General features: G+C 37.1%; 1 long non-coding RNA gene across 1 annotated transcript in view; it reads left to right on the top strand.

The window, feature by feature from the left end:
• The window catches only part of LOC106875402 (uncharacterized), a 306,368-nt gene that overhangs the window by 271,829 nt on the left and 19,539 nt on the right, over positions 1-15,000 (top strand). The gene's annotated exons all lie outside the window — the stretch shown is intronic.

The raw sequence follows: 15,000 nt of genomic DNA, 5'->3' as shown, positions 1-15,000 counted from the left end.
AACATTTACACCTTGTCTATTCATTCAGTCAACATCAACACATGTAACTGCTCAATCAACAACTACGTGTTGCATTTTTTTAGTCAACATCTCTCTCTTTCTTTCTTTCTTTCTTTATTTCTTTCTTTCTCTCACCCCTCTCTCTGTCTCTCACCCCTCTCTCTGTCTCTCACCCCTCTCTCTGTCTCTCACTCTCGTATCTATCTAGGCAACAGTGACACTGCCTGTCAAGTCGACTTTTACGCCTTGCCTATCCACTCAACACTAACACACTGTAACAGCCTAATCAACAACTACACGTTACATCTTTCCAGTCAAAATCTACAAGCTCTCCCCCCTCTCTCTCTCTCTCTCCGTCTCTCTCTCTCCGTCTCTCTCTCTCCGTCTCTCTCTCCGTCTCTCTCTCTCTCTCTCTCTCTCTCTCTCTCTCTCTCTCGTATCTGTCCAGTCAAAGGTGACACTGCCTATCAAGTCGACATCAACATTGTGACTCACTAGTCAACAACTACACACCGTATCTATCCAGTCAACATCTACTTACTGCATCTATCCTGTCAACATTTGTTCGCTGCATCTATCTACGAAACATACACACTCTGTATCTTTCTGTATCATTATGTCAGCAAGTTATTCCCAACTGGTCAGTGTCTGTCCAGTGGACATCTACATCATTGGTTCTCAACCAATTTTTGCCTATGGAGCTCATTAATTCCTGTTTTCCTCTCTTGGACACTCATGTTTAAAAAAATATTGGATTATGTAGTTCGAGGTATAATACGCTTAGAAAAAAAGACAAGACAGGTGGTCATGACTGGAGGGCCTTTGTTCATGGGTCTGCTTAATTTGGGTCAAAGCAACAACAATACTATCCTGTTTAAAATTTAGATAATCTCCACCATCCACCTAATCTTCTACTTACCCTTCACCGGTTTGAATATTACTGGTCAGGTGTCGAAACTATAATGATATCTGTCAGGCTGCTGATGATGGAGATATATGATTGATGTGCTTGTTTATGAATCTTTTATATCTTGTGTTCTCGTTATTCAAAGTTGTCCTTCATTCTAGTAGAGTTCAACATTTTAAGGGATTCTTGCTTTCTTGCTTTATGACATTTTTGTCGTTGGCATATTTCTCTTGATTTTTGCATGATTGTCCTTCATAGTGATTCTAATTCTGGTGCAAAAAATACTTATTTAATAGTTTCCAGTTTATGGATATTTGCACATACTTTGTAAAGAAAGATACAATTTGCACACAGGAAAATTTTTGCGTACATCCGCAGCAAAATTGAGAGGGAACAGTGTTTGTTACTCTTTTTTTGTTTTTTTTTTGTTTCTTAAATATTTAAATTCACATTCAGCATATCGTCTGAATCGTTCATCTTATGATGGTTGTCATGTATTTTCAAAACCATTCGTTGACGACTAAGATTCCTTTTCGTCACTATGACTGGTTAATCTGTTTCTATATTGTAAAAGAGAGAAACTTGTCCAATCAATTTCGTATGTTTCTTTTGTTTCAGTAGTAATACTATTCAAATTTATGTATCTATTTGAATTTTAATAAATATTTTTGTGTAAAGTCTTATTTAACGTGTTTGAATACACTCGGATGTGGGAAAACCTTTCGCTGCAGAAACAGCCTTGAATGTGTTAAATATAATATTATACGAATAAATTTTATTCAACACTGCTTCACGCGACTTTATATATATATATATATATATATATATATATATATATATATATATATACATACATACACACATACAGTATATATATATATATACATACACAGTATATATATATACACACACACAGTACATATATGTATATATATATATATATATATATATATATATATATATATATATATACACACATAGAGAAAGGGAGAGAGAGAAAAAGAGAGAATGATAAGCTTATGTTAGAACCCCCCCCCCACGCAAAAAAAAAGATTGAATACATTATCATTTTATCATCCAATCCTTATGTACATGTTTTTGTCTTGAAAAGCATTCTTTGGATGTATTTAATATTAGTAATCTTGTAATCCATAGTAATCCTCTCGCAAAGAATCCTTCAAACAGGCTGATCATTATTTTAACATCACATTAAGCAGCTGTAGCTTCAAAGATAGAATACAATATGCAGAACAGCACTAATATATATATGAAGGAAAAATAAGAAACGAAATATATAGTTTAGTTCTCTCTATAGTTTAAATATTTGTTTCAACGTTGCATGGATTTTCCTAAACCTAATAAATACGCATTTCCCTGTAGGCCAGAATCAAAAGCTATTTAATAAAAATAGTTATAGCTTCACCAAAAACTTTACTTACTTTCATTGCCTCAATAAAGGAAAACAAAATCTTGTATGAAAGCGTACAATACATCTCTATGTAGTTTCGACAGCCCAAATATCTGCCCTCTTTGCGTATGTTTCTTTCTAAAGTATTATTTTATTGAACTAAGGTCTCCTTTGTGGATAAAATTGAAAATAAAATCTGTATGAAGCTTACTAAAAATTCCTTTAAAAAGTGATTGCTGCAACATATATATTCATTCAGACTCTCAAAAAGACACCTCGCCATTTCACTGTTCAAACACACCTGGAGTTAAAAAACAATAGAATTAACAATTGTAAAATCGATTGGTAATTTACAGAATGAAAACGCCCTCTGCTCATTAAATGTGCCAAAATATGCGATTGCTTTCTCTCCGAGAAGTGTAATAGTATGTTACTGTGTTTTTATAATTTTGAACAAAAGATTAGGATTGGTGAATTCATGGAAACATTTTTATCCCTATGCATTCAGAAATTTTCTACTACTAACATTCTACAATGGTTTATTTATTACTTAATGGATTTCTCATAACCTAAAATATGACCATATAAATGTTAAAACGTCCATTCATTTATTCCAAACCGGAATATTTCATTAACAAAAGCTGCCTCCATTGCTTACGCGTGTTTTACTGAAGACGTGAAAATATTGCGTGTAAAAATATATCACGTTTTGCGCGCATGTTTAGAATAGATGATTGCGTGGCTCACTTTGAAGTGTTATATTTTCAGCAACCAATCAAATCACAATGAACTATTGACTTACTATATTTCGATAACATTGCAGGTACTTTTGCTTATATATTTTGACCTTATTTTCCATCTTCAGTCGTTTGAGTAATCGGTAACATCAAACGTTAGATTCGCAGTTACGATTCAGGAAGCTTCAGGTTCCAGTAGTTTGAATACAGACTCTGTGTATTATATTCTTTTCCACGTTTGTCACTATAAACGTTCAACAATACACACACACACACACACACACACACACACACACACACACACACATACACACACACACATATATATATAGATAGGTAGATAGATAGATAGATAGATAGAGAGAGAGAGAGAGACAGACAGAGACAGAGACAGATACATAAGTAGATAAACTGATACAGGGATAGACAGATGGATAGAGGGATAGATAGATAGATAGATAGATAGATAGATGGATGGATAGATAGATAGATAGAGAGAGAGAGAGATAAGTAGACTGACAGACAGATACATAGATAGAGAGATATGACGTTTCACATAGTTTCCGTTTACCAAATTCACACCAACTTGTTTCATCATTCACACACTCACAGATACACACACACACACACACGCACACACACACACACATCTACATACACACACATACACATACACATACACACACAAACAGGAATATACACGCACACGCAAAACAAACCCTTACACCTACTCTCTCTCTCATACATACACAAACGTCACGTGTTCATCAAATTGAATGACAGTTGATGGTGCTGTAGTCAGTTTTAGGGTCTTCTAAAAGGGGTTATACGGATGGATACCATGAAACTAATATGGTTGTTATACATTCGCAACTGACTGACATTTAGGGAGATATGACACTGCTTGGCAGGTCTGTGGACCCTGCTGAAAATTTAGGGCGTCTATGGAAATAAAATAAATTGAAAGAGAAAAAAAGTAGGGTTGGTTAGTCAAGATAACAACAACAACATATCAGAAAGAAAGGGGACTTGTAAATTAGTGAAAAAAAGTAAAAAAAAATGGGGGGGGGGGTTAATAGAAAATTAGTGACATCTGGAAAATGGCTGACCCAGAATATCTTCTTAATTATTTTTTGCTCCTTAATATAGGTGTCCCATATATATATATATATCTGCACACACACACACACACACACAAAATCTCTCTCTCTCTTACACACACACACATAAAACACGCACACGCACGTAAACGTATATAAATTACATATCCAGACATAAAGGCGCAGGCGTGGCCGTGTGATAAGAAATTTGCTTCCCAAACATATGATTCCAGGTTCAGTTCTTGGGAAAGCGTCTTCTGTTACAACCTCGGGCCGACCAAAGACTTGTGAGTGGAATTGTTTGATGGAAAAGGAAAGAAGCCCGCCGTATATATATATATATATATATATATATATATATATATATATATATATATATATATATATATATGTATGTATGTATATATATATATATGTGTGTATGTGTGTTGCTGTGTGTATGTGTGTGCGTGAGTGTATATATATATATATATATATATATATATATATATATATATATATATACACACACATACATATATATATATTTACATACACAAACACATATTGCCACATATATTCGCATCTATACTTACATATATGCACACCAATGTATGTATATATATGTATGTAAGGAGCGTATGCCTAGAATCAATTGCAAGAGATATTTGTTAGCTGACCTCAACACCGGCTTGCACACACACACACACACACACACACACACACGCACATTCACTCAGTGACTCACACATTCACTCAGTGACTCACACATACTTGACCGGTGGACTCACGTAGTGACAGCCACTCAGTCATTTGCCGATTCCCATACACTCATGTATACACTCACTCACTGACTCAGCCACTCAATAACTCGCTTACTCATTCACTCACTCACTGACACACCGGTTCACACACGTTTTGCACACTCAAACGACACGCAATCACCCTTCGATTACTCACTCACTCAATCACTTATTCATCCACTCACTCACTGTTTCACACATCCGAGCGCTCGCAGTCACTCACAAACTCATTCACTCACTCTTTCACTCACTTGCTCCCTCCCACCCTCACTCACTCACGCGCTGTTTCACACAGGCACTCTCATACAAGCACTTGCACTCAGTCACTCACTCACTCTCTCACTCACTCTCTCACTCACTCACTCATGCGTTGTTTCACGCACACACTCTCACAGAAGGACTCGCACTCAGTCACTCACTCATGCACTAACTTACTACCACACTCACATACACTGACTCACTCACTCACTCACTGTTTCACACATACGCACGCTCACGCTCATTCACTTACTCACTCACGCACACACACACACTCTCTCTCTCACACTCACATTCATACTCATTCACTCACTCACTCACCCACTCTCTTATACTCACACATTACACACACACACACACACACACACACACGCACACACACACACACATGCAAATACACACAAAACGCACACACACACACATTCAGTTACCCCCTCACTCATCCTACAGAATTTCACAATTCAAACTTGTTACTGCAGCCTCTGCATATATCGAAGCAACAACTAACTGCATTCTTGAGTGAAGAGACACGGTTTGCAAAAATCAATACCCAACTGTTCAGCGTAGTGTAGTCAATAGATAATGTATTTACACACAGACATCATGGGCTACCTGCTACAACACGGATCAAAGGCTACATTTCAAATCGATGTTAGAGGCGACGTATAAAAATGGCGGATAACATGAGTCATTAGACGTTGTAGCAAAGAGACGAGAGAAGCTGAATGATTTAACCCTACAGTCCTTTCTTCGCGAAAAAAAAAAACAAAAAAAAAAACAAACAAACAAACACAAAAACAAAATTGTAATAATAATAATAATAATAATAATAATAATAATAATAATAATCGGAATAATAATTGCGAGGTGCTGCTGACGTAATCTCGGTCTGATAGACAAAATGAGTCAGACCTGATCATTTGTAATTCGCAGTCGTAACCTTAAATTATGAATTAAGTTTTTCATAAAAGTTACTGGTATATAAATATCTAATGGCGTTTTCTGTTGTTGTTGTTGTTGTTGTTGTTGTCTTTGTCGGTAGATTGTTAGAAAGACAGTTACATATTTATACTGTAAAATAGAATGAGAAATAGTCACTCACACACAAACATACACTCACACACGAACACACACACATACTCACACACACACACACACACACACACACACACACACACACACACACACACACACACACACACACGCACGCACGCACAGACATGGAAATAGATACGTAGATTTGAATAAAAATGTGTGTGAATATACAGGATGCGGTGAATAAACTGTCGTCTAAATTACGCAAAAATGAAAATAACCCTAACGTCTCATTTTAACAGATATATTTAGCAAAATTACATAAAAATATCTTGAAATACTAAACAATAAATTTATACAATAAAATCGCCATTGGCTCCAACCACGGCCTCCAGACGACTTAGGAATCTCCTGCAACTCTTCTGGATGCTCTCTTTGTTTAAGTTGGTGAATGCTGCCATAATCCTTGCCTTCAGTTCATCTTTGATGTTACGAGGAGTTTTTTTGGTCTCTCGATCAACCGTGCCCCACATATAAGAATGAAGAAGGTTGCGGTCGGGGGAGTTAGATGGCCAAATGTTAGGGGTGATATAGTCACAGAAATTGTCTGACAGCCATGACTGGGTTCTCCTGCTTGTGTGGCATGGTACAGAGTCCTGTTGCTAGACATAGGGTCTTCCACCAGCCACCCTCTTGACCCAAGGAAGCACTTCCTCCTCCAGGCACTTGATGTAGGTCTCCGTGTTGAGTCTGAGGCCATGTGGGAAGATGAATGGAGGCATAACGTCGCCATCACTAGTAATCACTCCAAACACCATGATGTTGACTGGATGTTTAATTTTTATCACTCTCGGTACATGTTCGTATTGGAGCTTCCGGCGCGAATGCCAGGCAGTACAGCATGTCGTTTCCAAATTTCTGGTAGAGGGAATTGTGTCATGATGCTTTTTTTCTCACAGACGGTGCCCAACTGAACCTACTATACTGTGTAGTCGACAAAATCAAAACAAACCACACGTATGCGCAAAATTAAATATATAAAATGGCGACAAATTGCTCATCGCAACCATCAACAGCGCAGCCACTGCCGCCGCCGCCGCCGCCACCACCACCACCACCACCACCGCCATCGCCATCACCAACACTACTACTACTACTACTACTACTACTACTACTACTACTACTACTACTACTACTACTAATAATAATAATAATAATAAAAATAATAATAATAATAATAATGATAATAATAACAACAACAATAATAGCAACAACAGTGCCAAACAGATCAATTAATAACACATTTATCCAAGACAAATTCTTCAGAAATCTTGGAAACCGTCGTCACCCTAAAATAACAGTACCTTGCACCCCGTCCTCATTACTCTAATTAACATACCCGTTTAATTCCAGTAAGTCTTTGGGAAATATCACGTAACCCTGAGGGTGAGTGAAAGAAAAGTACAATATTAATGGAATGTGAAAATGGAATTGAACACACACACACACACATATATATGCATGTATGTATATATGCATGTGTATATATATATATATATATGTATGTATAGTATGTATGTATGTCCACTTAATCGTGGATGTCCTTCACTGCGGTAGTTACCATGTGAGAATACACGTATGAATATATATATATATATATATATATATATATATGTGTGTGTGTGTGTGTGTGTGTGTGTGTGTGTGTGTGTGTGTGTGTGTCATGTGCATGTCTCTCTCTCTCTCTCTCTCTCTCTCTCTCTCTCTATATATATATATATATATATATATATATATATATATATATATATATATATACATATATAATAAGCAATAAAATATATTAAACTTTTCATGTTTTTCTTTATTTTTTTTTTACATATGTATATATTATTTACCAATTTGGTGGATGCAAACAGGGAAATAGAGCTCAAAATATAATATATATATATTTTTAATTTAATAACTTATGTTTAATTATTTATCGTATTTTTTAGCGATTTATTGAGTTACGATTGTATATATCCGCCCAGCTAGCAACTATTGGCTGGACATAAGTCTATATTCATTCAAATTTATATTCACACACACGCGCGCACATACACATACACAGACTCTCCTCTCTCTCTCTCTATCTCTCAGACACACACACACACACACACACACACACACAAGTGTATGTATATGTAAACGTCTTGTAAGTGTACTAGAAGAGCTGAGCAACATCTCCAACCGATGTAGAAGAGAGCTATACAGAGACGATGGCCTGGTTATGTCACAAAAACATGAACGGGAATAAACTAGACATATGTCTACAATGAAAACTTAACAAATGCCTTTCAGGGGTTCAATCTCAAAATAATTATACCAGCTAGCCTATCGATATACAAAGATATTTCCCTACGCAGTTGCCCTTTAGTGGGAACACAGTTCCGTTTTTGAAATTTCATGTCGACATCCTTCATTCTCTCTTTAATCGGAGCCTTTTTTCTGTTTTTCATATATATTTTGAATTACATAAATATATGTATGTACATTGTCCCAGTAAGGACCTCTCTGAGTGTACAGATTGTGTTGTGAATCGCGGAATGGAGGAATCCTCAGCTGTGAAGGCCATCAGAAACTTTTCGGGATATTTTGTTGTATAGCAGGTGGTTTTATTATATAACGTGCGTAAGATAATATTTATTATAGTCTTCTTACTTGAGATATTGTTTAAAAGTCTAATGACATCCAAATTGGAAATTACCAATTTCATGGAGACTGTCTAAAAAATTTTCAAATGATCTTGTGCTATGCCTCTGGTATGCATTTTTTTGATGATGTTATCTAGTATTCTTCCGTTAACACTTTGTATCCATGGTCTTCTAATCAGGTTCTGGTATCGTCTATTATATCTGTTTCATTATGCATGAGTGTACTTGTTTGGTGAACTATGGGTCGAAGAGTGTTATTTCGTTTGTACTTGGTAACGGTGCCGTGGTAAAGGTGCCGCAGATGTATGTAAAAGTTAAATTCTTCTATGTAGTCCAGAGAAGCAAATGATTCTTGGAGCACTCCGTCGGTTACGACGACGAGGGTCCCAGCTGCTACAATCAATTTACTTCGCATTGTTTTGGCCTTGCTCACAATCCTTCATACAATATATATATATGTGTGTGTGTGTGTGTGTGTGTGTGTGTGTGTACACACATATATATATATACAGAGAGAGAGAGAGAGAGAGAGAGAGAGAGAGAGAGAGAGAGAGAGAGAGAGAGAGAGAGAGAAAGTGGGAGAGTGAACAAAGAACACGAACTCCTAATAGTATCCGCGTGGGTGGAGTTAAGACTGGCTACTGTTATAGTGTTTATGCGGATACTATAACAAGGAATTAGAGTGGTTTGCTCTGTTCCACTTAAGTCGGAAATCCTGGTAGCACGCATCAATTCTAAGCTTAACACGACCAGCGAACAAGTAAAGCATACACATTGAGGACGAGTACTTGATAATGTTTACAACACTAGCTGTTATGTACATATATATATATATGTATATATATATATATATATATATATATATATATATATATATATATATATATATATATATATATATATATATATATAAATATATAAATATATATATAAATATATATACATTATATATATATATATGTGTGTGTGTGTGTGTGCGTGTGTATTTTAGTTGTTTCAGTCATTATACTGCGGCCATGCTGGAGCACGCCATGAAGAATTTTAGTCAAACGAATCGACCGTTTTCAATAGTCAAGACTGGGTTCTCTTGCTTGTGTGGCATGGTACAGAATCTTGTTGCTAGACATAGGGTCTTCCGGCAGCCACCCTCTTGACGCATGACAGCACTACCTCTTCCAGGCACTTGATCTAAGCCTTCGTGTTGTGTCTCTGATGCCGCGTGGGAAGACGAATGGAGGCATAACGGTGCCAGCGCTAGTGATCACTCCAAACACCATGATGTCGACTGGATGTTTGGTTTTTATCACTCTCTGTACATGTCCACAGATAGCACTGTCGTCAGAATGACACCCAACCACTCTGAAACGTTCGTGTTGGAGCTTTCGGCGCGAATGCCAAGCAGTACAGCATGTCATTTCTAAATTTCTGGCAGAGTGAATTGCATCATGGTGCTGTCTTTCTCACAGACGGTGCCCAACTAACTCTACTGTACTGTGTAGTCGACAAAATCAAAAACAAACATGCATACGCGAAATTTAAAATTACAAAATGGCGACAATTTATCCATCGCACCCTGTATGTATGTATGTATGTATGTATGTATGTATGTATGCTTGTATGCATGAATTCATTTATGTACGTATGTAGTTATGTAAGTCGAACGCATAACGTAAGCTGCTTAAATATATTTCTATACGTCTACCTACACTCATACAGACATATAATAAGAAAAAAATCAAAAACAAACCATTAATATAACAGAACATAATCGATAATCATGCAAATCCCTATTGATCGATTGATCGATCGGAGAAATATCAGTGAAATGATGACGTTGCGTTACTGTGAAGGTAAAAATATTCGATCGTCGCTGTACCAGTCCTCCTCCTCGCTCCCACTGCCTACCACTTTAGCGTGATAGTCATACCTAACTTAGTAACAGGCAGACAATTCTCTGCCTGTCTGTGTTCTTGACTGTCTGTTTGTGTCTGTTGTCTGGCGGAAGCTGAAAGGTAGCCATCTTGAATTGGTTCCCCCTCTTAGTCGTTAGGGTGACGTACTTACTATCTTCTTCTTCTTCTTCTTCTTCTTCTTCTTCTTCCTCCCCCTCCTACACCCCCTCCTACACCCCCTCCTACACCCCTCCTCCTCCCCTTCCTTCCCTCCTCCACCTCTTCCCCGTCCTCTTCCTTCTCATTCTCTTCGTCACCGTTGTTGACGCGTCTTATAATCGCTTATAACAATGTTCTTGTTGTTGCCGTTTCTTGTATTTGTTGATACTGCTGACGATCATTGTTGTTGTTATTGTTGTCGTTGTTGTTGTTTACTCCTTAGTCACCTCTTCCTTATATTGGTTTTCCAACGTTGTTGCTGATGTTGTGACTACAGATCTTGTTATTATTTTTTTTACTGTTATTATTGTTGAAGACGCCGAGCTGGCAGAGTGGTTAGCGCGTCGAGCGAAATCCTTAGCGGTATTTCGTCTGCCGTTGCGTTCTGAGTTCAAATTCCGCTGAGGTCGACTTTGCCTTTCATCCTTACGGAATCGATATATTAGGTACCAGTTGAGTACTGGGGTCGATCTAAGCGACGAGCTCCGTCACCCAAAATTTCAGGATTTGTGTCTATAGTAGAAAGGGTTATTATTATTATTATTATTATTATTATTATTATTATTGTTGTTGTTAGAGAGGCAGAATCGTTAGAACGCCGAATAAAATGCTTAACGGCATTTCTGCCGGCTTTACGTTCTGGGTTCAAATCCCACCGAGATCGACATCATTTTTCATCCTTTCGAAATCTATAAAATATGTACCAGTCACGTACTGGGGTCGATATGAGCGACAAGTTCAATTCCTTAAAATTGCTGGCAAAATTGGAAAGGATTATTGATTTTTGTTGTTATCGATACAGCTGTTAGTATTTGCTGTTGTTGTTGACGCTGTTGTTGCTGTTGTAGATTTTCCTCTCGTCATAGTTATCACTGTTCTCGTTCCTGTAGTGAATGATGACGATGATGATAACGATGATGAGGACGATGATGATGACGATGATGATGACGATGATGATGATGACGATTGTGACAACGACGACGACGACGATGATGATGATGATGACAATGATGATGATGATGACAATGATGATGATGATGACAATGATGATGGCGTGGCATAAATATAATTCCGTTGGCAATATTCCCTCCTCTGCTGAATCGAGACGTGCACCAGACACACAGACACAAACACATGATGATGATGATGATGATGATGTATATAAATGAATTCTCACAAGCTTAAACGTAAATGCATATAGACACACCTAATTCGATGCATATACATACACAAATTTATACATACCGATATACATACATAGTATTACATGTATATGCGTTTGTATGTATATGCTTATATATCAAAGTGTATGACTAACTATGTATGTACGTATGTATGTATATATATATATATATATATATATGTATATGTATATATATATATGCATATATGTATATGTGTGTGTGTATGTATATGCATGTACGTATGTACGTATGCATAAATGTGTGTATGTATTTACATATACATGTGAGTGTATATATTTATATATGTGTGTGTGTGTGTGTGAGTGTGTCTTTGAGTGTGTAACTGAATGTCTATATATGAGATATATATATAAGTACATACATAGACACACCCCACACGCATATGAGCGTCTATATATAAGATAGTTAACCAGACGGATACAAAGATATAAATCGATAATTCAATAATTCTAATAAAGATACACACACACACACACACACATTCACACGCACATACACTCACACATACACACTCACACACACACAAACATATAGATATGTATTACGTGTATTATATATATCTACATATATACATATATATATTTATATATATATATATATATATATATATATATATATATATATATATATATAGACAGACATAAATACATACACAGTTAATCATACACTTTCATATATAAGTATATAGATGCATACAGAGATTGCGCACGCGTGCACTCCCCCCCCCATACGTCCACGTACAGACACACATATACACGTATAGACAAACACGAAGCGGTACACACAGATGGGGACAGAGTGAGCGAGACGTAACAACACAGACACTCACACACACACATACGCACACGCAGTTACACAGAATACACAATGATAGTTATATACGCACATATACACATCACATATAGAAACATACATAAAATATACACACACATATAGTTATGCTCATTCAGTGAGCTCCCCGCTCCCGCCGAAAATTAGAGTGTTATCAACTGAGCTGATTAGATTTACCTCCCTTGGTAGAACATTTTAGATTTTTGTTCTTAAATACTTCTAAAGGGAAGAATATACTTACTAATTAAGAATGGGTGTCTGAATAAGAAGTTCACTTTACATCCACGAGGTTTCGGGCCCAGTTCCCGTGGCATGGCTCCTTTGGCAAGAGTCTTTTACTACAGACCGGAACCGACCAATGTCTTGTGAGAGGAGTGAGAAATGAGTTGGAAGCCCGTCGAATGTACACACACACAAACACACACAGACACATGCACACACACAAACACACACACACACACACACACATACACACACACACACATACACACACAAACACACACACACACACAAACACGCGCGCGCGCGCGCACACACACACACGCGTGCGTGTGTGGGTTTTTGGTCCAGATGTTCACTGCTTAACAACCACATGGTTTAGGTTCAAACCCATTGCGCAGTACTAGAGACAAGCCTTTCTAAAATAGTTTCGAACTCTATGATTGTAGTAGACAGACACTAATGACTTGGGTTTGAATTCGATTCAGGGGAAAGTGTGTAGATGCTCGTCGTATCTATCTATCTATCTATCTATCTATCTATCTATCTATCTATCTATCTATCTATCTATCTATCTATCTATCTTAATTGAATTCCTTCGTCGCTGGCGAGCCATGATGTTTCCACTCCATACTCTGTCTTTTGCATTCATCTCCTGTGACCATTCTGCTGAAAAATTCATCGCTCTCATTGTTGTAGCGATCGAGTAAACTTTGGCAGATCACAAGACGTTTGCGCTTGCGCTCTGCAGTAAGGTCTCTTGGCACCCTCCTTGCATAGACTTTATGGAAGACGAACTCATCATGGATGATTTGATTGGCAAAACCATGACTAAGTTTATTTTACGGTTATATACAGCATAATATAATGACCGACACGTGTTTCCGCTGCAGCGACTACTCACTGTTGCAAATGCAACCTTGCATTATTATCGGTGCAGCTTCAACAAGGTACGTCGATTTGGTCCTCCTCGAAGTGAACTGACTGAAGTAAATTTTTGTTTGAGAGTGTTCTGTGGGAGGTGGGGGTTGTTCTTTATAGCCATGTGTTACTGATTTCAAATTCACACCAACAGCTGTCCGAAGTTAGGGCTTGGTCTAAAATAGGTCAAGTTCTAAATTAGTTCATTTTGATGGTTGTGCGTATTATGTTTTCGATTTCGAGTGTCGTGCTTGTATTGAAGAGTTCGTGTTCGTTTATATTCATTTTATTTATTTTTTTGGTTGGGCTGCTCATGGTCTGTGTTATACATTGGTTACGTTATTTGTTTTCTTTATTTTTTTAACGCGCACAACCATCACAATGAACAAAGAACCTTACAAAAACACTAATCTAGACCATGACCTATTTTAGACCAAGCCCTAACTTCGGACAGTGACTGGTGTGGATTTTAGGTCAGCTGCACATGCCTAAATATAACAACTCCATTGCAACCACCACTCCCGTAGAACACTAACAAACAAAAATTTACTTCAGTCAGTTCCAGGACGGCCAAATCGACAGATCCTGTTGAAGCTGCACCGACAATAGTTCAATGTTGCATTTCCAACAGTGAGTAGTCACTGAGGCTGAAACACGTCTAGGTCATTATAATATACTATTTTGAATTTTGTGGATATGCAAGCTTCCATATTCTTTATTATTAATATTATTATTATTATTAATATTATTATTAATAGTATATACTCCGGGCCATTTTCACAGTCCAGCG

This window comes from Octopus bimaculoides, chromosome 19 (assembly GCF_046866305.1).
Source record: "Octopus bimaculoides isolate indiv1 chromosome 19, ASM4686630v1, whole genome shotgun sequence".
NCBI classification, from domain to species: domain Eukaryota; kingdom Metazoa; phylum Mollusca; class Cephalopoda; order Octopoda; family Octopodidae; genus Octopus; species Octopus bimaculoides.
Note: the sequence above shows the minus strand (reverse complement) of the source record. Positions and strands in the feature narration are given on the sequence as shown.